Source organism: Thamnophis elegans, chromosome Z (genome assembly GCF_009769535.1).
Source record: "Thamnophis elegans isolate rThaEle1 chromosome Z, rThaEle1.pri, whole genome shotgun sequence".
NCBI lineage: Eukaryota > Metazoa > Chordata > Lepidosauria > Squamata > Colubridae > Thamnophis > Thamnophis elegans.
The window spans coordinates 103,674,845-103,697,537 of record NC_045558.1 but is presented as its reverse complement, the minus strand read 5'-3'; the positions used below and the strand labels follow the sequence as shown (position 1 = coordinate 103,697,537).

At 41.3% G+C, this 22,693-nt stretch overlaps 1 protein-coding gene across 15 annotated transcripts in view; it reads left to right on the top strand.

The window, feature by feature from the left end:
- SPOP (speckle type BTB/POZ protein) overlaps positions 1 to 22,693 on the top strand; it is an 88,597-nt gene that overhangs the window by 29,492 nt on the left and 36,412 nt on the right. For 11 of the 15 annotated variants that reach the window (XM_032235188.1, XM_032235193.1, XM_032235191.1 and 8 more), the window contains one exon: positions 10,157 to 10,263. The exons of 1 other annotated variant lie outside the window; for it this stretch is intronic. The gene's annotated coding sequence lies outside the window, so the exon portion shown is untranslated. Of the gene's footprint in view, positions 1 to 6,077; positions 6,155 to 10,156; positions 10,264 to 22,693 lie in introns of all 15 variants that reach the window. 3 more of the 15 variants (XM_032235190.1, XM_032235197.1, XM_032235194.1) reach the window with 2 other exon arrangements.

The window sequence follows — 22,693 nt, the reverse complement described above, 5'->3', positions numbered from 1 at the left end:
AGCATTTCGAAGGCGCCAAGCAGCGGGAGCAATACCCCTAGGTCAGTGAATGGCGCTGTGCTCGGCTAGAAAGGGGGTTTGCTTGGTGGCTGCTTGTGAGCGTGGTTGCTTCATGGCTGCTGTGCTGTGCTGTGCTATGCTGCACTGCTGCGACAGCGCAACACAGCCGTTCACCCCGAGGCTGTGCCCGGCTCTTCGGGAGCCTCTTTGCAAGAGAGCAGCTACCTGGCAACCCCAAAACAATAAGCCCTTCCCTGATAATAAGGCCCAAGCCATATTTTGTGGGTAAAAAGAAAATAAGACCCTGCCTTATTTTTGGGTAACCATGGTAGTAGGTTTTACAAAATTCTTATGCAATCATTATTTTTCTCACTATGACTAACTTATGAGGATGGTTGGGCTGAGAGTTGGTGATTGGCCCAAAGTCATCCAGTGAGCTGCTGGGTCTAGAAATTGACCTCCCCAGTGTTAGGAGAGTATTTTAACTTTGTTTGTCCTGTGCTGCTAGTTCTCAGAAGCTTTTATCAGTTTTTGTTGCTTATCAACCTAAGGGACTATTTGTTGCTGTTTAACTCTCAATTTGCTTGATTAAAGCTGCTCTAATAAAAATATAAGATCTAAAAAAAAATCAAATAGATGCCCATCCAGAATTCACTTGGCACAAGGCAAATTCTTTGATATTCTTTTTTTTTAAAGAGAAACAGACAAAACAAATAAAAACATTGTTAATTTGATTTATACTTATTTCAGAAAAGCTCAAAAAGTATTTACTACATATATTTTTCAGTTTTTAATTATCTTCTCTGTTACATTTAGAAGTGTATATAGTTCTAATCTTAGGGAAAGTATGCATATCCATTCCTCAAAAATATTGACAATATTTTAACCAATCTTGGGAAAATTTCTGCACTGACTACCTGTTTTGTTTATCTTTTTGGCATTTCCAAAATCGAGGCTTTAGGAAGGAAAGAGTTTGGTGCAGTGCTATAATTTGAAATGTATTTTATGTTGTGAAAGCTAAACTAGAGCCAAATCATACACCTACTTGTAAAGAATGTATTGGAAATAATTTACTCATATCAGCTCTCCATAGTTCTATTTGTATTATGCTTTAAAATGGGAAGTGATAAAGCCCATTTATTTTCTCCTTAATTAAAATATCTTTTCTGCTATTCTTTCATTCAGGTTTATACTGAAGAGTCAAAGTAGTTAGTTCCTCCATAGGGACCAGTTAATCAAACAGACAGAACAAACATTGGTTGAGATTAATTTAGACAATTGTGTGGGCTCTCTAACAGGCATTAGCATTTAAAGGAAAAACAATTCCGAAAATAAAATAGCCGCCTTATTGGCTTTTCCCCGTTACTTTTAACCAATACATTTAGTTCATCTTTCCTAGAATTGCATGTTACATACCTTAACCATAATTATCAGTTTCTTCAACATTCTTAGCTAAGAGCCAATTTGGTCTAAGGTTAAGACACAGAAAGCAGGAGACTATGAATTATAGTCCGGCCTTAGCCATGAAAGCCAGATGAGTGATTTTGAGCCAGTCACATTCTCTCAGTCCAGCACACCTCACAGGGTTGTTGTTGGGAGGAATATAGGAGAAAGGTGTATTACCACCTTGAGTTAGTTGTAAAAATAATAAAGACAGGCTAGAAATAAATAAATAAATATGCCTTATCATTTAGACTTACATACCACTTCACAGTGCTTTTACAGCCCTCTCTAAGAGGTTTACAGAGTCAGCATATTTCCCCCAACAATCTAGGACTGTGATGGAGAACCTATGTCACGCATGCCACAGTGATATGCAGAACCTTCTCTGCGGACATGCAAGCTGTCACCCACCTCAGCTCCACCGCACATGCTTGCTCACCTTCTGCCGGCCAGCTAATTTTCAGGTCTCTGTCATGTGGGGGCGGGGTGCCTCTATGGGGGCAGGGGATTGCACCTGCATGCACGGAGGGAGGGTGCGCACACATGCGCATGTGTGTGTGGCTCATGACCCATTTTTGCTCCCAGGAGGCTGCAGGGAGGCCTACTAGGCCCAAAATGCGGGGGGGAGGGGTGGTGGTCACACATGCATGTGCAGGGGGCATGGCATGCGGGGGGTTGCATGCATATTGCATTATGGATGCGGACCTGTGTGCGTGTTGTCACACATCTGCTTTCAGCACATGACAACAAAAAGGTTAGCCATCATTGATCTAGGAACTCATTTTATCAATCTCAGAAGGATGGAAGTTGGAATCAACCTTGAGCGCGTAAGAATCAAACTGCTATATTGCTGGCAGCTGGCAATCACCAGAAGTAGCCTTAAGTACTGCATTCTACTGCGCCACCATGGCTCATGCTAGTATTTCTAAAACATCCTTATTTCTCTGCTTTGTCTATAGTATTCTATCTTTTCCCTACTGTATACATGAAGGTTGCATGCTGCATTAATTTGCATGCCTTACTGAATAAATTAGAAATGGTTGGGCATTCACACAATATGTAGTTTATATAGCATCTAACCCAAAACCAGTCAAGTTAGATTATGGCTTAATGTGAAGGTTCTAAAATGATGTGGACTAGGAATCCTCAATTTGGTAAATAAATCTGTAATGATTCATTTGTATTAAATAAATATACCACTATTCATAATTGAATTTTAATATTTAGTAGATGAAATAATGATAAAATCTCACAAGTGTGAGATAAACAATAAAACAGTTCAATTTAAAACATTTTTAATGGAAAAGATAAACTTACTAATTTGCATAATTCAAGGAATTTGCTTTTATTTTTAGATAAAAACATTTATTTTGGACTGATGTTTGTTGTTTATGGAAACAGTTGTAAAAAGAAAATCTAACTTTAAATCTGATGTGTCCATGCAGAACTAGAGCTAATTTAGATAGCAACTCAGCTTTGTGTTTGCAAGCCATCAGGCTTCTACAAGCAAAGCCAGATAAATCTGTCAGGCTTCTTGCCTAGGGAAAAGCAAACCCAGAAAGCTCAAGGGAAGTCCAGACCTCTTGTGTCTAGGGTAATCATTCCCAAACAACCTCAATAAGTTGCTCTGTTAAAAAGATTTGTTGGCATTGACAATAGTCAAACCAATATGCAAGCAAGTGCAGGAATAGGAAATGCTTCTATGCACCTTTTAGCAAAACACAGTTGCCGCTGCAAAGGAGTTTGAAGACTGAAGGACCACTCAATCATGCCTTCAGTAGGATAGGCCTATCTGCCACCAGAGATCCTTCCCAAAGGCCCAGAATGGATCACTTCATATCAATATTTTTTATCTTTTTGGTGGGCTAGGTTTTAGGAAACTTGTATTCCCTTTCTCTTTCATAAAACTAAAGGAATGACAGTAAGGTTTACATTTGCTTCTACTGATAATGCACTGTGCCAGTTGATAGCAACAGCTAATTAACTTGATGTTTCTATAACTGTTTGCTGCAGCAACTTCCAACAGGAAAAAAAGTATACATTGGCAGTAAAGTACTATCTTTGACCTGCAACCAACAAGGACCTTCTCTATCTATGACAAGCACTGGCTGGCTGGCATATTTTAACAGATTTGCCTGATTATGAGGCCGAATAGTCCCAAATAGTTGGATCTTGGTGTGAATAAGAATTAGGGCTGCCCGATCTGAGCTACAAAAAAAGCTATCAAAGAGTACCTGATCCAAAGTCATCCAGTGGGTTTCTGTCTTTAAGGTCAGAGTGAAACCAGGTTCGCCTTGTTCCTAGCCCAATGCCATAGCTATCATTTAGTGTTAGCTCTAGTTAGAACAGTGTTGCATCTTATTGTGATCTGGATATGTAGTTGTGTGTTTTATGTCTGTATGTGCAAAAAAAGAGAGCAGGATTCTAGGTTACAAGGTGAAATAAGCAGGTGATTGCAATATTTGGAGTCTCTCCCCTCCCTCCCCCATCATTTTGCACCTATATTTGGATTATATATCTCCTTTGACACTGGAAAAATATAGGTATTTGGAAGATGGGAAACAATCATATTGTGGAAACTTGATCTGAAATTGAAGGATGCACTTCAGTACATTGGGAAGTACAATAAACATGGGGCATTTCAAGTTATAAATGTTTAATATTCCTAGAAATCAGACTGGGGTTGAACACTCATTTTCCAGCCTAAGCAGAGGAAATCGATCAGATGTAGTGACAGTCCATTGTTTGCCACTGGGCCATCATTGTGCTCTCTCCCCATCTTTCCCTCAAAACTGCTGCTAATGCCTCTGCTTTGAATGCAGCTTCCTTCTAACTCAGTTGCTAAGCATTGCGATCACAGGTCTTTTTTTTTTTGGTACCTCCATATCTCCATATAACTGCTAATGAAATAAGCAAAGGGAATCAGACAAAAGGGAGCTTGTTGTTTTAAGATGGGTGTGTACTAGTAGGGAGAACATGGAGTAGTGTAAACTGTGGATCTGGGCTAATGGGCATTTATTCTGGACAATGCGGGGGGGGGGAGCCAAAAGGCTTGCACATACAAAACGAACTGTGTCAGTACTTGCTTCAGGTTTTGCTTGGATAACTGTGTATTCAAGCCTCCCCTCCCCCCAATTTGTAGTCCCCTCAGTTTGCTCAGGACACATAATTTGAGATTGCTTGGCTTAATATGATATCTAAACTCGGCTAAGATAGCATCTTAAATCATGATCCACTGTGCTTAGGTAAAAATTGTTCATAAAACAAGGATGTGAAAGGAGGAATTCGCCAGACTTCCTAAAATAAAGTTTTGTCCTGCAGTGATATTTTCATAGAAATAGACACTTGTCCCACAGCCTGAGTACTAGATTTACAGTAGGAAGGTGCTATATTAAGTTCAAGAAAAGAAGAACTGGCTGTTCTGGATTTTAAAAAAAAACTTGAGAAAATGATTAGTGTACTAAGAGTCTTGCAAAAATTGTTGAAAATGATGTACCAATATATACAGTATACCACAGAAGTGAGTACACCCCCCCTCATATTTTGTAAGTATTTAAGTATATCTTTATGTAGAGCAACAATTGATTTTTTCAGATCCTCAGAGAGTTCATTGTCATGAGGTGCCATGTTGAACTTCCAGTGATCAGTATGAGAGAGAGAGAGAGATAACACCAAATTTAACAGACCTTTTCTCCCTTCACACCTGACACCTTGTAACACTAATGAATCTCATGACACCAGGGAGGGAAACCAGCTATTTGGGCCCCATTTGGACATTATCACTAGGGGCGTACTCACTTTTGTTGCCAGCAGTTTAGACATTAATGGCTGTGTGTTGCGTTATTTTGAGGGGACAGCACATTTACATTTATACAAGCTGTATACTCACTACTTTATATTGTAGCCAAAATGTGGGGGGGTGTATTCACTTCTGTCATATACTGTATATTGTACAGTATATGTAAAAGATGGAATTGTGGAGTATAGCAGATCAGGGATAACCTATTCATATTGATTCTTTCTGCTTGTCCATATTGTGAAGGCAGAGAGATGAGAGCTTGATTAACCTTTGACCCTCCTTTCTGATTCAGCCAGCTTGTTTGGGGTTGGCTACTAGGGCCATGGTTAAGTGAGGTGCCTTTTTAAGTGCATGATGTGCTCCTTCTAGCTAAAAGGAAATAATTACAGCATATTTATTTTAAAAATTCTCCTTGACTCAGATTTTCTAATTACAGACTAATCTCATATATTCCATTCTTGGGGAAGTTGTTTGAGAAAGTGGTGTCCTCGCAATTCCAGTTTTCTGGATCAACCTCAAACATTGTTTCCTCCGACATATGGTACTGAGACTGACCATCACAATGGATGATCTGTGCTACAAATAGAGAGGGGAGTTAGAACTAACAGGATGTCTTGGTGGGTTTTGATACTTCCAACTAGGATATCCTTCTAGACTGTCTGATTGGGCATTGAGAACCTTCTTTTGCAGTGGTTCTAGTCCAATGCAAAAGTTCTGTTCTCAGCAGTGATTTCTATTTAATATTAATTTGTTTGTATCCTGTCATTTATTATTTTAAAAATATCACAATGTGATAAACATACCAACATACCTTCTTCCTCATTTTTCCCCACAGCAGAAATCCTGTGAGGGGAGTTAAGATGAGAAGAGAGTGACTGGCATAAAGTTATCCAGCTGGCTTTCTTGGCTAAGGTGGGACATAGACTCATGGTTGCCTGCTTTCTAGCCTGGTGCCTTAACCACTAGATCAAATTGGGTCTTTAATTCATTGATACCTGCATAATTGTCCTACACAGTATTTCATAGAATCCCAACTTGTCTTTGTGCTGTTTGATATATACATGAGAACTTTTGCTGATGAAACCTAATACTAGTATAGCCTCCTTTGTAGCTATATGGAAGCAATTACTTGATTGCCTAAGCTTCATAATGGCTGGATGAGGGAGAAGAAGCTGAAATTAAATCTGGACATGACAAAAGTGTTTTTGTTAAAGATAAATCTACATTCTGGAAATAAATGATGCTTATTTGAGATATGTTCAGAGAGGGAAGGTGTGCAGTTTCAGGGTGCTTTTTGACTACCAGCTGTCACTGAATTTGGAAATGGTAATTTCATTTTATTATGCTTTATATTATGACAAAGACTAAAAGCTTATGAATTTCATACAGTTACCTTGCTTCCCTTATTCTAAAAACTAAAGTCTTGGACGTGATTTCTTATACCTCATAAGTTTAGTTGTGGGCGCAGCAGAAGCCTGAGAATTTTCTGAAATCCAAGAATCATTTATCTTACATAGAAGCTAACAATTACTTTTCTAAGTCAGGAGCTTCCTATTGGATAACTAATTTACATTGCTAAACCAATAGTGCACTAATCAACCTTTTTTATCCCCAAGTAAGCAAAAAAGTAATTTTATAAGTGGTTCCTTTTGACAGTTGAATAAGAAATGAAAACTGAAATCCTATGACTGTCTTCGCTAAATTGCCTCTGCGCCAGGGTCCCAAAGTTCCATATCAGGATGCTGCAATTTTAGTGGGAGGTGGAGACTTGGGCAGATTCTCTGCATGAGATTTCATTTGCTTTGGTTTGCTCTACCTGGTGGGAAATAGGGAGGGGAAAGGAATATGCCTCGGGTTATGTTAAGAAAAGAGAGAAGAATGTGCTTTGAACCATCTGCTTTATCTCACCACCAGAGAAAGAGAAACCAAGTGCCTGGGAACTAACAGTTATCATTTTTTCTACCAAGGTTCTCAAAACATCTTTGCACTTGAGATTGATTCGATATTGAACTGGACATTAGGAGAGGCTTTGCTTATAGTGGTTTAACCTAAAACTTTGAGTGGGAAACTTCAGATACTGCATCTCCTTTGCTATCACTGTCTTTCAATAAAAGTTCCTTTTGAAATGATAATTGTTTCAAGAGTTCTGCTTTCTTGAGACTGGTGAGGCAGGACCTTACACTCTGTTACTCTTTGTTACCCTAGGCATGCTTACTTACCTTGTCCCTTGGAATGCTGGTATTATAACTCAGAAAGTTGAGTGGTATCTGCCAGGATTCAGTGATTATTAACATATACTTAGTGCAAGGAGTTCTTGCAACAGGCCATATTTACCAGGTGAAGAAATTCCTGGTGAATAAAACTACAGGTAATCCTCAATTTACGATGGATTGCTTAGTGACATCTTGAAGTTATATTGGACACCCCCCCTCCCCATGTATTTATAATCTAGTTCTGATGGCTACCTCTATCATCATTTCCTCCCGATCATCCAGGACTTGGGAGACAGAGGATAGATGGGGTGGGGCCAATCAGAGGTGGTATTTGCCAGTTCTCTGAACTACTCAAAATTTCCGCTACCAGTTCTCCAGAGCTGGTCAGAACCTGCTGAATACCACCTCTGATCTAAAGCTAGTCTGTGGGATTTGGTGGTGGTGGTGGGAAAATTGGTGCAAATGCTACCAAATAATAATTGCAGCCATTGAGAAGATGGTTCTGTAGAATTTAATATTGCATGATTTAAGACTACGGTCTGTGACTCCAGAAACTCGAAATCTAAATACTGCAGATATTTTAACTTGAAGATCTACAAATAAAAATATATATTTCTGCTACTCCTGATACTAGGGATTTCAGGCATGCATATAACTACTGATTCCACTGTACATATGTGCATTATTATTTTAGTTGCATATATACCTATATGAAGTTAATATAGTACAGTAGTCATTAATAAGAGCTGATGATTTTTATGTTAAGTGGAATCTTGACAAGTTCTAACTTTGGTTCTCTGAGTTAATTTGATAGCATGTATCCATTTCATTGTCAGATTGGTACATTGATTATGAAGTGGGGATGCTTTTGTTTAAATAATATTTGTCTCTTTTATTTATTTATATATATATATATATATATATATATATATATATATATATATATATATATATATATATATATATATATATATATATATATATATATATATATATATTTAAAGTCACAACCCCTGGTATGCCCAAATATGGGAGGAAGGTCACACTTCCACTCTCTGTCTTCGGCTCGTCACAAGAGACCATTCAGACAGAAACCTAATATTTTTTTACTGTTGCCTTTTTTGTTACATTTGTTATATTTATGCTGATAAATAAATAAAGGGAGACTAGTATAGATCTATTTCAAGCTGTTTAGCTCTCATCAGCTAGCCATACCCTATGTTGGGAATTGAACCTGTGCTCTATTGCCTCTCAGGCAGATGTGTTAACCATTGAGCTACACAGCTCGATTCCTTATCAGCCAGCCAGGGTGAGAAGTATATATTTAAAGTCGCAACCCCTGGTATGCCCAAATATGGGAGGAAGGTCACACTTCCACTCTCTGTCTTCGGCTCGTCACAAGAGACCATTCAGACAGAAACCCAATATTTTTTTACTGTTGCCTTTTTTGTTACATTTGTTATATTTATGCTGATAAATAAATAAAGGGAGACTAGTATAGATCTATTTCAAGCTTGAAATAGATCTATACTAGTCTCCCTTTATTTATTTATCAGCATAAATATAACACACACACACACACACACACATACACACACATATATATATACCCAATATTTTTACTGTTGCCTTTGTTATATTTGTGTTATTATTTGTGCTGATAAATAAATATATATTGCATACTGCCTAGTATGCCTAGTATGCAATATAGCCCAGGTTCAAAAACCAGTAAGGGTATGGCTAGCTGATGAGAGCTAAATAGCTTGAAATAGATCTATACTAGTCTCCCTTTATTTATTTATCAGCACAAATAAAACACACACACACACACATACATACTACATATAATACATGTGAATTTTTATGTCTAATTGGTATAGAATATTAACTACTACTTTTCTAAGATAATAGTGTTGCCTTGCCTGTTGATATTGGAGTGGAAGGATTGTTGTATTTAACTGTATTGAAAGGATATATGTGTGAGATTAAAAGAATATCTTTTGTAAAGAAAGGAATTTCCCATTTGTCTTCTCCTGCTGTAAATTAAGATATGTGGTGGTATATTTAATTATATTAATAATTGACTCAAATTCTAAAAATCTTAAAAAAGCAATTCTTCATTCTTGTGCATGTATTTTGAAATGTTGTACTTTGCAGTTGACTCATTGCTTTTGTCTTCTCTCTGTTCAGTCTGACTCTGATTCTTTCTATTTTGGAGCTAAATGTGTCTCCCCAGGAAGGCTATATTATTTTGAGCACCGTCTAGTTTTCTTCAGTTCAGAACAGTCAAAAGCAGTGCTGCTAAACTTTCATTTTTGCTATTTTCATAGAGAACTTCCAGAATATTGCCTCAGTGCCATTTAAGCACCCAGGTGTGTTTACTTTATCTTACTCTAATATACAGTTGCCCAGTAGCAATTAATAAAGCTCTGGCAATTCTTTTTTTGTTTAAATCATAACTATTTTTCTTTCTAATTCATTAAGTGACTGTTCTTTTTCCCCTGCCCTAGGATTTTTTAGAGCTTGATTTTCTATTTTGATTGTCCTATTTTACCCTGTATACATTTTCTACAAATTATATTAAAAAAAAATTGCCATTTTTTTTTACTGGTTGTGTAGTATGTAGCAGTTAGTTAGTTTGCAATTTTCCCACTTTTTTCTATTTTAAAAATCTCTTTAACACCTTTCTCTTTTGTTAAAGGTTTGATATTACAGGTGACATCGCTGTCTCTGGCGTGGGTGTCTCCCTGATCCATTTCCATTTCTGTCTGCTAATATTCTATGGACCCAGCTGACCAGGTGCAGAAGGTATCAAGGCTTTCTTGTTTTTCTTTTGCTTCAGATCTTACAGATAAAGATACAAAATACAGACCTTACACTGCAGTGACTCAAGTTACAATTGTTATCTAAAATAGGCAGCATTTCCCCCTTATACTCTTCCACAATAAACTGTAAAAACTTTTATGTTCTAGGACATGTGTTAAATTATAGTTGTGCAGAACAAGATACGGTAGTCTAAAATCTTACTGCATAATACAAGTTGAAAAGAAATGTTTTTAAATGAAATTTACATTGGAGGAGTTTGCCTTGTGTTGATTTTCTCAAATGTTCTAGGCAACATATTGTTGCTTGAACTTTGGCAAACCTCCATCAGAGAAGAACATAATGCTGCCAACTGTTAAATTTTCCCTCCATTCCCTTGTTATTGAAATTTGAAATGTAGCTAAATTTACTGATAGAAGTTTAACATTGCAAGGTCATGTAAGAAAGAAGGTAGTGATTGTTTGTGTTCTGACATGATTTCATGTTATACTAGGGCCTTGTTTTGTGTAAATGGTGCTACATACCCATTTATTGTATATGTATGTCAAAAATCAAAAGAAATAAGAAAGCAAATTCTCCTAGGCACTGCATGGGTTAACTTCAGCTTGCTGCCCAAGGACTGAGTTTAAATGTTTAGTGTAGCCATGCCTCCTGCTCTCTTTGCAGGTCAGTTTGAAAAACTCAGTCGCCCTAAAAGGATGTATTTGGGATTTCCAGTCCTTGGATATCAAGCTGGATTTCTCCTACTTAGTTTAGTGTAGCCTTTTGTTTTCACAGTTGTAGCCTTAGTTAGACCTAGGTTTATTGTTTTACCCTTGAAAGAAGTTATTTTGCCTAATTAACCTTCCTCAGCACGGATCAGGCTGTTTGGAGCGTTCCAGCCTCCCGCGCCTCCATGCGGTTCTGACAGCACTGAGAGGCTCATCAGCGGTTACTGGCGAGCCTAGAGTTCCAGGTAGGAGAGTCAGGAGGCCCTGTGAACTGTCAGAGGACCCTCTTAATCACGGAGGCTCTACTGAGCACTCCGGATCACCAACGGCAGCCCGGTGTTGCTCCAAACTTGCGGTGGCCATTTTGGAAGAGAAAAGAAGTGCGTGCTTTAAATCCAAGCTGCTTTTTTCTCTTTTCTGTGCTGCAGCCTGGTCCCTTAGCAGATCAGCTGCTGGGAGGGGTGTTGGTCAAGTGGCCTTGCTCTGGGTCTCCAGGCAGGCCTCCCCCTCCTCTGAAGACCTTGATTGGCAGCTACAGGGAGTTTGGCTTTCCAGGCCAAACTATCTTCATATTACCAGCGCGGATGTGCAAGTGCTGTAAGAGCTTTTTCTTGGCGCCATTTTGTTGCTGCATCACCTGCCGGAGCTGTTGCCTCAGGATTTCATTGCAACTTGGGTCTCCATTTTCTCCAAACCCTTTCTGGATAATGATATTTGGGGGCTGGAAGTTCCACCATGGCCAGCAAAGGTGTGGAGAAGGTTGCAGAGCAGGCAGGACCTATCATCAGTAAGCACAGCAGGCCCAATCCTGCGGCCAAGGGTGTTAGTGCAGCATGCCCAACTAAAGGGAAACAGCCAAGGAAGGTGTCCAGGGCAGAAGAAAGGCTGGCTGAGAGGCGCCAGAGAGCCCTAGAAAAGCAATTTCAGAAGGCTCAGCAACCAGGGACTTGAAAAGGATCTCGCTGTGCCTGCCGAGGCTCCTGCTAATCCCTCAATTTTAGATCTTCCACCAGAAGAATCTCCATCTGTAGTAGAGGAGGGGTTAGGGTTCTCCCCTAACCCCTCTAGGGCATCTCCCAGGTCCTTAGCCTCATCTCTAGAGAAGGAATACATGGAGGAGGCTTGTTCCCTGTTGAAAAAGGGAATTCCTCCTCCTGGTCCTGTAGCTAGGGATTGCCCCAGAACCAAGATTCCACTCCTGAGCTGTCCCCAGCTATGAAGGAGGTGATTGCAAGGGCTATCTCTCAGGGGATTGCTGATGGTATCCAGCAATTGGGCCTCACCTTACCTCTCCCAGGCTGAGCCAAAGCCAAAGCGAGCGTTACTGATCCCCCACAGCAAGAGGGCAGGGTCTCCCCTCCTGCCTCCTCAGTCATCAGCGAAGCATCTGACATGGAGGAGGGCGGTCAAGATGCCCCAGATTTGTCGGAGGACAACAATCTGGCTCCTGACATTCCCACCTTCTCGGGGTTATTCAAGCCTTCTATGTTTCGGGCCATTCTTACCAAGGCTAGGGCCTCTATTCAGATGGGGCTTCCCGCACAATCTGTTAAGAATTCTACCGAACAGGGTAATAAGCCAACCGCTGGATCTCAGGATCTAGGTGCTGGGCTGTTCAAGGAGACCACCCCTCCTCAGGAGCTGGTCCTAGGTCCCCAATTATTGCTGGACTTTATACAATGCCAATGGGCCCAGCCGGGCTCCATGGCTAATCCCAGTGGGGTGGATAAGAAGCTTTATTCTATGGAAGCTGGCATAGAGGATCTCCTGAAGCTTCCCCAGGTTGATGATCCCATAGTGGCCCTAACCTCGAATTTGGTCCTCCCAGCTGATCTGCTGGAAGGACTCAAAACTGAGGATAAGAGGGCGGAGAAGGCCTCATTTGGCCACAGTGTGGGCTATGAAGGCTTCCTCCTCCTCTTCCTACTTCAGTAGGGCGGCCCTATTTTGGCTGTGCAAATTGCTGTCCAACCTCCCAGCCGGCGACATTAGGTCGCACCAAGATGTTAACAAAAATAATTGCAGGGATCGAGTATTCGGCCGATGCTTAGCTTAACGCCACCAAATTCTCAGAGCCCTTGCCTCCAATGTGACCTTGTGTCGCCTGCTGTGGCTTCGTCACTGGCAGGAGGACATGAAGGCAAAGTGGAAGCTTGCTTCTGCCCCATTCAAAGGTGGCAAGCTTTTTGGGGAGGCCTTGGACTTGGTTTTAATTGAGTCCAAGGATAAGCACAAGGTCTTGCAGGCTGTTACCAAAAAGCCGGACCAGAAGCGACAGTTGTTTTTTCATAGCCAGCCCTTTTGTAATGCTGACACCCCTTATTCCTCAGGGAGATACACCAGACTTTACGCCCAGACGCAGGACCGCTCCCATGAGAGGTCTTCGTTCAGGGACAAGAATATGCAGTAGGGGAACCGCAAAGCCTTCTGGGGGGGTATTCCAACCACTCCTTTCGGCAGACTAAGTGACCATCACCGGTCCCCTCCCATTGGGGGTTGTTACAGTTGTATGCCGACCAATGGGAGGAGACGACAATGGATGCTTGGGTTCGGAACACGGTTCGGCATGGTCTGACCCTAGAGTTTCTTTCAATGCCCCCATGGACCTTCATCCCCTGTCCTATTCCCAAATCGCCCCTCAAGCACCAGCTGATGCAGGCGAAGATCAGACATTTACTGGAGATAGCGGCCATCAAGCAGGTACCCCTGGGTCAGGAGGACAGGGAGTTTTACTCGATCCTCTTCCTGGCCCCCAAAGCATTGGGGGGAGGGGGGTAAGAGCAATACTGGACCTCAAGAAACTCAACATCCACCTAGCGTACAGGCGCTTCAAGATGCAATCGCTCCAGACCATCTTAAGTTGCATCAGGCAGGGTGATCTCATGACATCGATCAACTTGAAGGAGGCATACCTGCACATCGCCATACACCCAGCGCATTGCCAGTTCTTGAAGTTCCAGTTTGCAGACCATCATTACCAATGTAGGGCCCTTTAGGCCTCTCATCGGCCCCAAGGACATTCACAAAACTCCTGGCCGCAGTCACAGCAAATCTCCGATCCTGATCTGTACGACTCGTCTACTACCTGGACGACATACTCCTGCTGTCGTCATCTGTTCCACAAGGACATCGGGAACTCAATCTCACCATGCACACCCTCGAACGGCATGGCTTTTCCGTCAACTGGGAGACAAGTCACCTGACTCCAACCTCCAGAATTCAATATGTGGGCATGGTGATCGACTCCAACATTTGCAAGATCTTCCTTGCGCAGGAATGAGCGGACAGCATTACATCCCTTGCTCGACGCATCAGGACATCCAGGGGATGTTCTGGGGAAGCTGGTCTCGTGAATTGTGGTAGTTCCCTGGGCTCGAATGCACACATGGGAGCTCCAGTGGTTCTTACTCCTGGTTCAACGACACAAGGCTAGCAATTCCAAAAGGATTGTGAACGTCCCTCCGAGAGTCATCACATCGCTCAGGTGGATCCTTTGCAAAGGATCCAGAGTGCCTTGTCATAACGATGGATGCCAGCCTGGGGTGCCCATTTTCAGACTTATGTGACACAGGGCAGATGGTCGCCAGCGGAGCTCGCCCACAATATAAATTGGCTGGAGCTTAGGGCAGCCAGGCTGGTGCTTCGCCACTTCTGACAGCATGTCGAGGGCACACATGTACTAATACTGACGGACAACATTGTCACCAAAGTGTACATAAACCATCAGGGCGGCACTCAATCGAAAGCCCTGATGTTGGAGGCAGAGGCTCTCGGGTGTTGGGCCAAACGCCACCTCGGGTCACTGAAGGCGGACCACATCTCTGGGGAGGAGAACATAACTGCAGACTGGCTGAGCAGAACTTCGATCAGCAACTCAGAATGGCAACTTCATCTGTCTCCCTTTCACCAACTGTCCGAGAGATTCAGCCTTCCGGCGGTAGATCTGTTCGCCAGTCCTTCAAACATGCAGCTTCACGATTTCAGTACCCCGGAGCGTAAGGGGCGGATGCCCTCTGATGCTGCTGGCCTCCAGCTCTTCTTTGCGCCTTCCCACCTCTCAACATCATTCCCCAGGTGATCAAGAAAATCCTGTTGGAAGGTGCCAAAGTGCTGCTGGTCGCACCCCACTGGCTGAGATGATCCTGGTTCACCAACCTTGTCGACCTGTCAGTGACCAAATGCTGGCGCATTCCTCAGGAGCAGATCTCCCTCAGCCAGGGGCCATTCAGCACTCGGACCCTCAGTGGCTCCAGTTGGCCGTCTGGCACTTGAGGGAACCTCCTGAGGGAAGACAATTTCTCGGACAAGGTCATCCAGGCCATCCATGCATCCAGACGTCCCTCCACAGTGCACATCTATGACGCAACCTGGACTGCCTTTTCATTCTGGTGTCTGCCACGTCGAATTGTCGCCACTGCAGCAACTATTCCACAGATTCTTGACTTTCTTCAGGACGGATTGGACAAGGGTCTTTCCCCCAGCACTCTTCAGAGGCAGACAGCCGCTTTGGCCACCATCTTGTCCAGAGACGACTGTACACCACTCAGCAGACACCCCAGGGATCGTAACTCCCTGAAGGGAGCTACCAACTTACGTCCACTGACGGTCCACCGGTACCCGACTTGGGACCAGGTGGTAGTTCTGCAGACATTGACCTCAGTTTCATTCGAACCACTTCGTTCCATCACTTTGCGCCACTTATCATTTAAGACTGGCTTTCTAATTGCAATCACTTCGGCTCACAGAATCTCTGAACTGGCGGCCCTATCTGTGAGGGAGGACCTCTGCCTTGTGCATCCGGACAGGGTCATTCTTCGTCTTGACCCTTCCTTCCTCCCAAAAGTTAACACCTTGTTTCACATGTCGCAAGAGGTGATTCTCCCTGACTTTTGCCAGCACCCCAGGGAGCGAGTTTGGCACAAACTGGACGTACGAAGGACAATACGCATATACAGGAAGGGAACAGCCTCCTTCCGCAAGTCCAAATCCTTCTTTGTTTCCTTCCAGGCCGCTTCGATGGGCAGAAAGGTTTCCCCCTCGACTGTCGGACGTTGGCTGTGTGCCTGCATAAAACTGGCCTACGAACATCAGGCCTGGCCGGTTGCTCCTCACATATCCGCCCATTCCATGAGGAGCGCCACAACCTCAGCTGCATAGACAATGTAGGCGCCCATCCAAGAAATATGCAGGGCAGCAACTTGGAACTCACCATCCCCATTTATTTGTAACTACAAATTGGACTCCTTTGCAGCTGCGGAGGTCACTTTTGGGAGGAGAGTCCTGCAGCAGGTCCTGGCGGCTCCAGAACAACGAGATATCTCTGCTTCCCACCCTGGGACTATATAGCTTGGGTGTGTCCCATGCTTGGACACTCCAAGCAACGCCTAGGAGAATGACCGTTGGCTTACCTGAATGGTTGTTCTCTAGGCACTGCGGGAATGTCCAACCCCACCCTGGGGTAATCTAGCGGAGCCGAGTCACCTCTTCTTACGACATCTTCTGGACTCCACATTCTTGTTTTTCAAACTGACCTCCAAAGGGAGCAAGAGGCATGGCTACACTAAATATTTAAACTCAGTCCTTGGGCAGCAAGCTGAAGTTAACCCATGCTTGTTTGGACACTCCCACAGCGCCTAGAGAACAACCATTCAGGTAAGCCAACGGTCATTTTCAGAATAACAAATGTTATTAAAAGCATAAGCTTTTGTAAACTGTAGCTTATTTCTTCAGATGCATGTCTTCATATGTATGTGTGCTTGCATGCATATTTATGGATTACAAGTTCAACTACACTTCTGTTTTTAAGTAAGGGCCATAGGACTCTGAGTAGAGATGTATAAAATTGCAATCCATGAAGGCACGCTTCTCTTGTCAATTTTTCTGGACCAAGCGATATTTTCCAATATGGTTGGAAGCATTACAGCCATTAAGATATGCTTCTTTTTAGATGACTAAAAAGAATTTGTATCGGTAACTTGTTTTAGTATTGAAGTTAGTGCTGGAAATTTGTGAAGTAAAGAAGTGTATTCCTTACCCTCCTTAGGCACCAAAACCACCTATTTTATGTCATTTTATAGATCTTGCAAGTGGTTTTTGATTAAGGTAAATATTTGCATATTGAATTCTGTACATCTAATATTTGATACAAATGTGGAGAACTCTGCATAGTTGTTGCTGTGGCCATGGCGGGAAGAAAGGTTCTCTTTTTCTTATCTTACATCTAGCCCCCTGAATAATGAATACTGTGAATATGCTGCAGTAGAAAATATCTATTGTTCAGTTAACACAATTCATGTAATACTCCGGGAATAAAATGTTTTAATGTTTAGATGGCTTTTAGAAGGCTTAATATCTTATATGAAATTTCAAGGCTTTTATTTTTTATTTTTTTAAAAAACTACAACATTGAAAAATAATGTTAATTTAGTTGACTAACAGAAATAAGGATTATGGATAAGGCAGAAAGATGTTATTTTATAAAAAAAAAAATCAGGTCAAAGTGAGCCTGTTTAATTAAAATGAAAAGCAAGGACTAAACCTTAGTAGGATTTTTGTTTTCTCCCAAAGTCATTAAAAATACAAAGATTTTGTTCTTTGCTAGGTGTATTAGTACAGGGAAAGGCGACATAAGGTACAAAGTTTATAATGGCAACAAAATGGAATGTAAGTAGTCATTTCACTTTTGTCATCATAGGTATTTTCTTCTGTACAGAATAAGATCTATAACATGTTTTATTAACAAAAAGGGGCACTGAAAAATAAGTTTAAATATGTATGAACGAGGTATCAAAATGTACAATTTAATACACAATCACTCAATCAAGTATTAATGTCAATTCAGCATAGTGGTCTTAAAATTGAGTTTTTGATCTAAATTAGAATAAATGCAGTTATTCTTTCTATCTATCTATCTATCTATCCATCTATCCATCCATCCATCCATCCAACCAACCATCCATATAATTTATTCAGTTTACATTTTAAATATTTTATTTACTATACTGTGAAGAATGCAAAATGCATCTAGCCTTGTTTAATTAACTGATCTAGGAAACTGGAAGTGCATACTAGTCATTCATTTTGCCTGGTGAAAATACGTTTAAACTCTTACCTATATTTTTATAATATTGATATCTTTTATTGGGTAGCTTTTGAATGAGTGGTTTTCCAACATAATTGCCACCATATGGAGATCCTGAAATTCTTCCCTGTGTTCCACACAGACAGCCTCTATGGCTGCAATTAATAAAACCATCTAAAAATTATACTCTAACGTATCATTTGGATTATCAAAAAGTTTAATAAAGTTAGGTTTGGATTTAATATTCTTAGTTGTAATTTGTCTTACTTTAATAAAGATTTTAGTCCCAAACAGTTGGACATTTACAAGATTACCGTATATGTATCTATTACTCTACATTTCCACCATTACATAAAATTTACAGTAAAATTCACCATGTTAAGTTTTCTTGATATTAAATAACATTTATGAAATGTTTTCCATGAGTTTTTTATTTTTGCTAAAACCAAATTTCTTCCTTTTTTATGGCAGTTGAATAAGCATAAATCATACTATGTATGTTTTATATTTAATTCCTATATTGTTGTCAACCCATTCTAAAACATTGTCTTCAGAATGTTGTAATTTTATTAATGTTTTTCCTTTGTCTTCTTAGACCAGGGGTGTCAAACTCAATTTTATTGAGGCCACGGTGGGTGTGGCCGAGGTGGGCATGACCAGCTCGACATCATTTATGTCGGGGGCGCCTGTGGTAGCCCAAGCACTCTGCCAACGAAAACAGGCACCCGAGTTCCATTTTTGGCTGCCATGTCCTCCTGCAACCCTCTGCCAGTGAAAATGGAGGTCTGTTTTTGCTGGCAGAAGCACCGCAAGGCAGTCCTTCACTGTACCCTGCGGGCTGGATCTGGCCCCCGGGCCTTGAGTTTGATACCCCTGTCTTAGATGATGGATTTAGCCAAATAGGTCCATCATATATATTCTTTTAATGGGCATATTTTCTCTCCCAATTCTGATGTTGTTTAATTTTACTCATCATAGAAGGCATGCTGAAACATGAAGATTGAAAAAGTGACTTTGTGGATTTAATTTAGGGAACCATCTTTTCCCATTTTTTTTACATGTTTAAAACTTCTGAATATCTTCCGTTTTTAATGAACATTCCTCGCAAAAGAAAATTCCTTAATTTTTGCTAGTACTATATATACACAATCCATCTTGAATCAAGGGGCTAATTCTTCTGAATTTATCAAGCCAAAAATGTTATTGATAGAATTCTTAATGCTCTTATCTTGGCAGCTTGGTTGCAGATATTTCATTACCCAAACTAGGTAACCTTATCAATTATATTAGGTAATGAAATATTTGCAAACAAACAGCTAGCTCAGAGAGCACCAACTCCACAGTTTAGTCCTGAGCTACAAATATTATCTTCCATTGGAATGTTATTGATGTGGTAAACATCATAATTAAATTTAGTACTGGAATAAAGGCCATCTTTATTAGTGTTTTATAAAGAATCTTTAATAATCCAAGATGTTTGGGAGGGACTTGATAAGTGGACAGAAATATCAAACCCAAACTAAGCATCTGGCAGAAAGGCATGGAACAATAATAATTTTGTTGTTGTGTATGCATTTACTAATAGAGTTTTTTTCAGATATATATAGTACTTAGAAATTTTTGTTTGGAAAAGATATAAGAAGAAAGGAAATAGAGGCTTTTCACTGCTGCTTTTGTACCAAGTATGACAACTTTGTCCATTCTGTCATTTTTCCAACTGAATAATTAATTAATGGATTGCACCAATAAATTCTACAAGAGAATGTCAGGGTAATTGTCTGAAAGGTAAACTTGAAACAAATGTGACTCCTTTGTCATGACAATAATTTTAAATACACAAATTCATCAAACTGAATGGATGTAGCAGAAGAAACTGCATTTACAAAGCCAAAGCAAAACTGTAACTTTAAGCTAACTGATATCTATGGCATAATTTGAATGAAGCATTTTAAGTAGGATAGTCTAAACAGGAATGCCAAAATATCTGCAGGCATTGTTCAATAGGCCAAGTACCACTGGTTATTAAATCGTAAGTTTTGTATGCTCATAAAAGGCCAGTAAATTTTGATTCAGTGTGTTCAGTGAAGAATTTGATTTTTTTGTTTGTTATTTATCTGTTTATTTACATTAAATTATCAGAAACTCTTTATTAATAGTATTTAGATAGGAATCAGTCCCTACTGTAGGCCACAGTATTCTAGGGTTACAAATAGTTAAATGTTTGACAAACTTGTTTTCATTGTTATAGGGACAGTGGAAGAATTAGAATTTCCCAATAAGCAATTTTAAGTCAATCACAATGAAAAATAGAACTTGGCAGTTGATGCATAACTGACCTTAGGTGTTCATGATCTTGTTATCCAGCTTTTCCCATTTTCGTACTTGGAAAATACTGACCAGATTCTTGTCCATTTTAAGTGGTTTTATTTACAGTTTTGGAGTGGTTTTGTAAATTTTATGCATATACATCCATGGTGGATGAGCTTTTATGTAAGTACATAGTATATTGCTTTTATGGTACTATGATATTATCATCTATGCAGTTCCTAGCTGTAATTCAGTTTCAGTGATATGCCACAAATAACAGTATTGGAAATGTTTTACTTGCAGGAAAATATAGTACATATGTGAGGCAGGTTTATCATTAAGATAAAAATTTTGTCTAAAGAACACATTTGTTTTCAAAAAGCTGGTGGCATAGTTGAAGTTTCTTATTACAATTTCATTCCTCTGAAAGATCTACGGTTTGTTTTTCAAACACGTGGTGTCTTCATCTAACCAGGAATCTGTTACTGTCCTAGATGGTTAGTATGTTTCAGCAATGTACCATATTTTTTGGAGTATAAGATGCACTTTTTTACCCCCCAAAAGAGGGTGAAAATCTGGGTGTGTCTTATATTCCGAATGTAGCCCCACCCATCTTGTCCGTGCGTCGGATTTTTGGGGGGTTCCAGGCGGCGTGGATCCTCACTTCCACATAGAATCTGATTCCCAAAGCGGCCCAGGGAATTGCATTGAAAGCCTTTTGAAGCCCCCCTCAGGAGCTGCCAAGTGCTTGCCACCCCTCTGACATCCGCTGAGTTTCCTCCCACTGCAGACACGCCTTCTATTTTCTCCTGGCCAGATCCACCACCTGAAATGTGAGGATCGTGGAGGAAAGAGCTTTCAGGTGGCAGTGCCTTCCGAATGCACTATTTTTTGAATTGGGGAGGGGATCCGCCGCCTGAAAATGCTTTCCTCCACGATCCTCACGGATGTCAGAGAGGTGGCAATGGCTTGGTGGCTCCTGAGGGGGTTGAACCTTCTCCATTCACAACGTCTTCGCTCTGAGGTCATCGCTGGCAGACGCTTTCTGCAGCTCAGGAGGTGTGCGTTCTCTCTGCTCCTGCTGCTCGGCCTGAAAATGCTTTCCTCCATGATCCTCATGTTTCAGGCTGAGCAGCATCAGTGGGAAGAGCGTGAGAGTGGAGCTGCTCTTTTTTCCACGGGACAGAAGGCTTTGAATCAAACTTGATTGTACCCAATTGCAGTTTTTTAACTTCCCAATCAAGCATCCTGAGAAATCTAACATCTCTGAGGCAACTCTCATTTGCAGGAGGAGGAGGGTGGCATTTACAAAAGCCTCCGAGTAACTGGGAAAGAAAGCTGTGCTTTTTGGGCAGCAGTTTTTGGCAGATTGCAAGTGCAGCTTTCTTTCCCAGTTACTGCCATCCTCTTCCTTCTCCTGCAAATGAGAAGTGCCTCAGAGACGCTAGATTTCTCAGGACGCTAGATTGGGAAGTTAAAAACCTGGAATGGGATACAATCAAACCTGATTCAAAGGCTTTAGCTTTGGATCATTGCGCTGCCACCCAAAAATGCTGTTATAGCAATCTCTGCAGAACCCACTTCTCCCTTCTCGGACAGTTCCAGACAGCAGAGATTGTGGTAACAGTGTTTTGAGGTGGCAGTGAAGCGATCTCAGGAGCTTGATTGTATCCCATTCCAAGTTTTTAACTTCCCAATCTAGTGTCCTGAGAAAAGCCTCATGGAGAGGAGACTGCTCCTCTTCTCTTCCTCCACCCCCACCTCCAATCTGCCAGATCTATCATGCAGCAAAGAAATATGGTAGCTGGGAGCCTGGCACCTGCTTTTACGCCAAGACTAAGGAAGTGGGGTTGCGAAGAGGGCTGTGAACAAGCTCGGTTTTTCAAGGAGGCAGCCTTGCCAGGTCGTATTCTTTGGGCTTCCCTTTTGCTGTTCTGGCACCACCACGAGGAACCTTTAATACAAATGGAAGGGATCCACCCCTCCTTGCCCAATGGGCCATTCCCAATGGAGCACAGCAGTAGCCATTCAGCAGCCCCCATGTGTCTTTCTCTCCTCATAGAAGAGAAGGAATGAGATCACTGCCACTCCTTGGGCCAAGCGGCTCTGTGTGGTTGCCGGTGAGGGGAAAGGGGGGGAAAATAAAACACGGAAAGATTTGTTTACCCTTTAGGCTTACCCTTTAGGATGATCGAGCCCCCATTCATCATGTTTTTGCCCTCCATGGCCCCCAGAAGCACTTTGCAGATTTCCCAAACTCTCTGCATGCCTCAGTTTTCAGAGGGTTTGGGAGGCCTGCAGTGTACTCCTGGGGGCC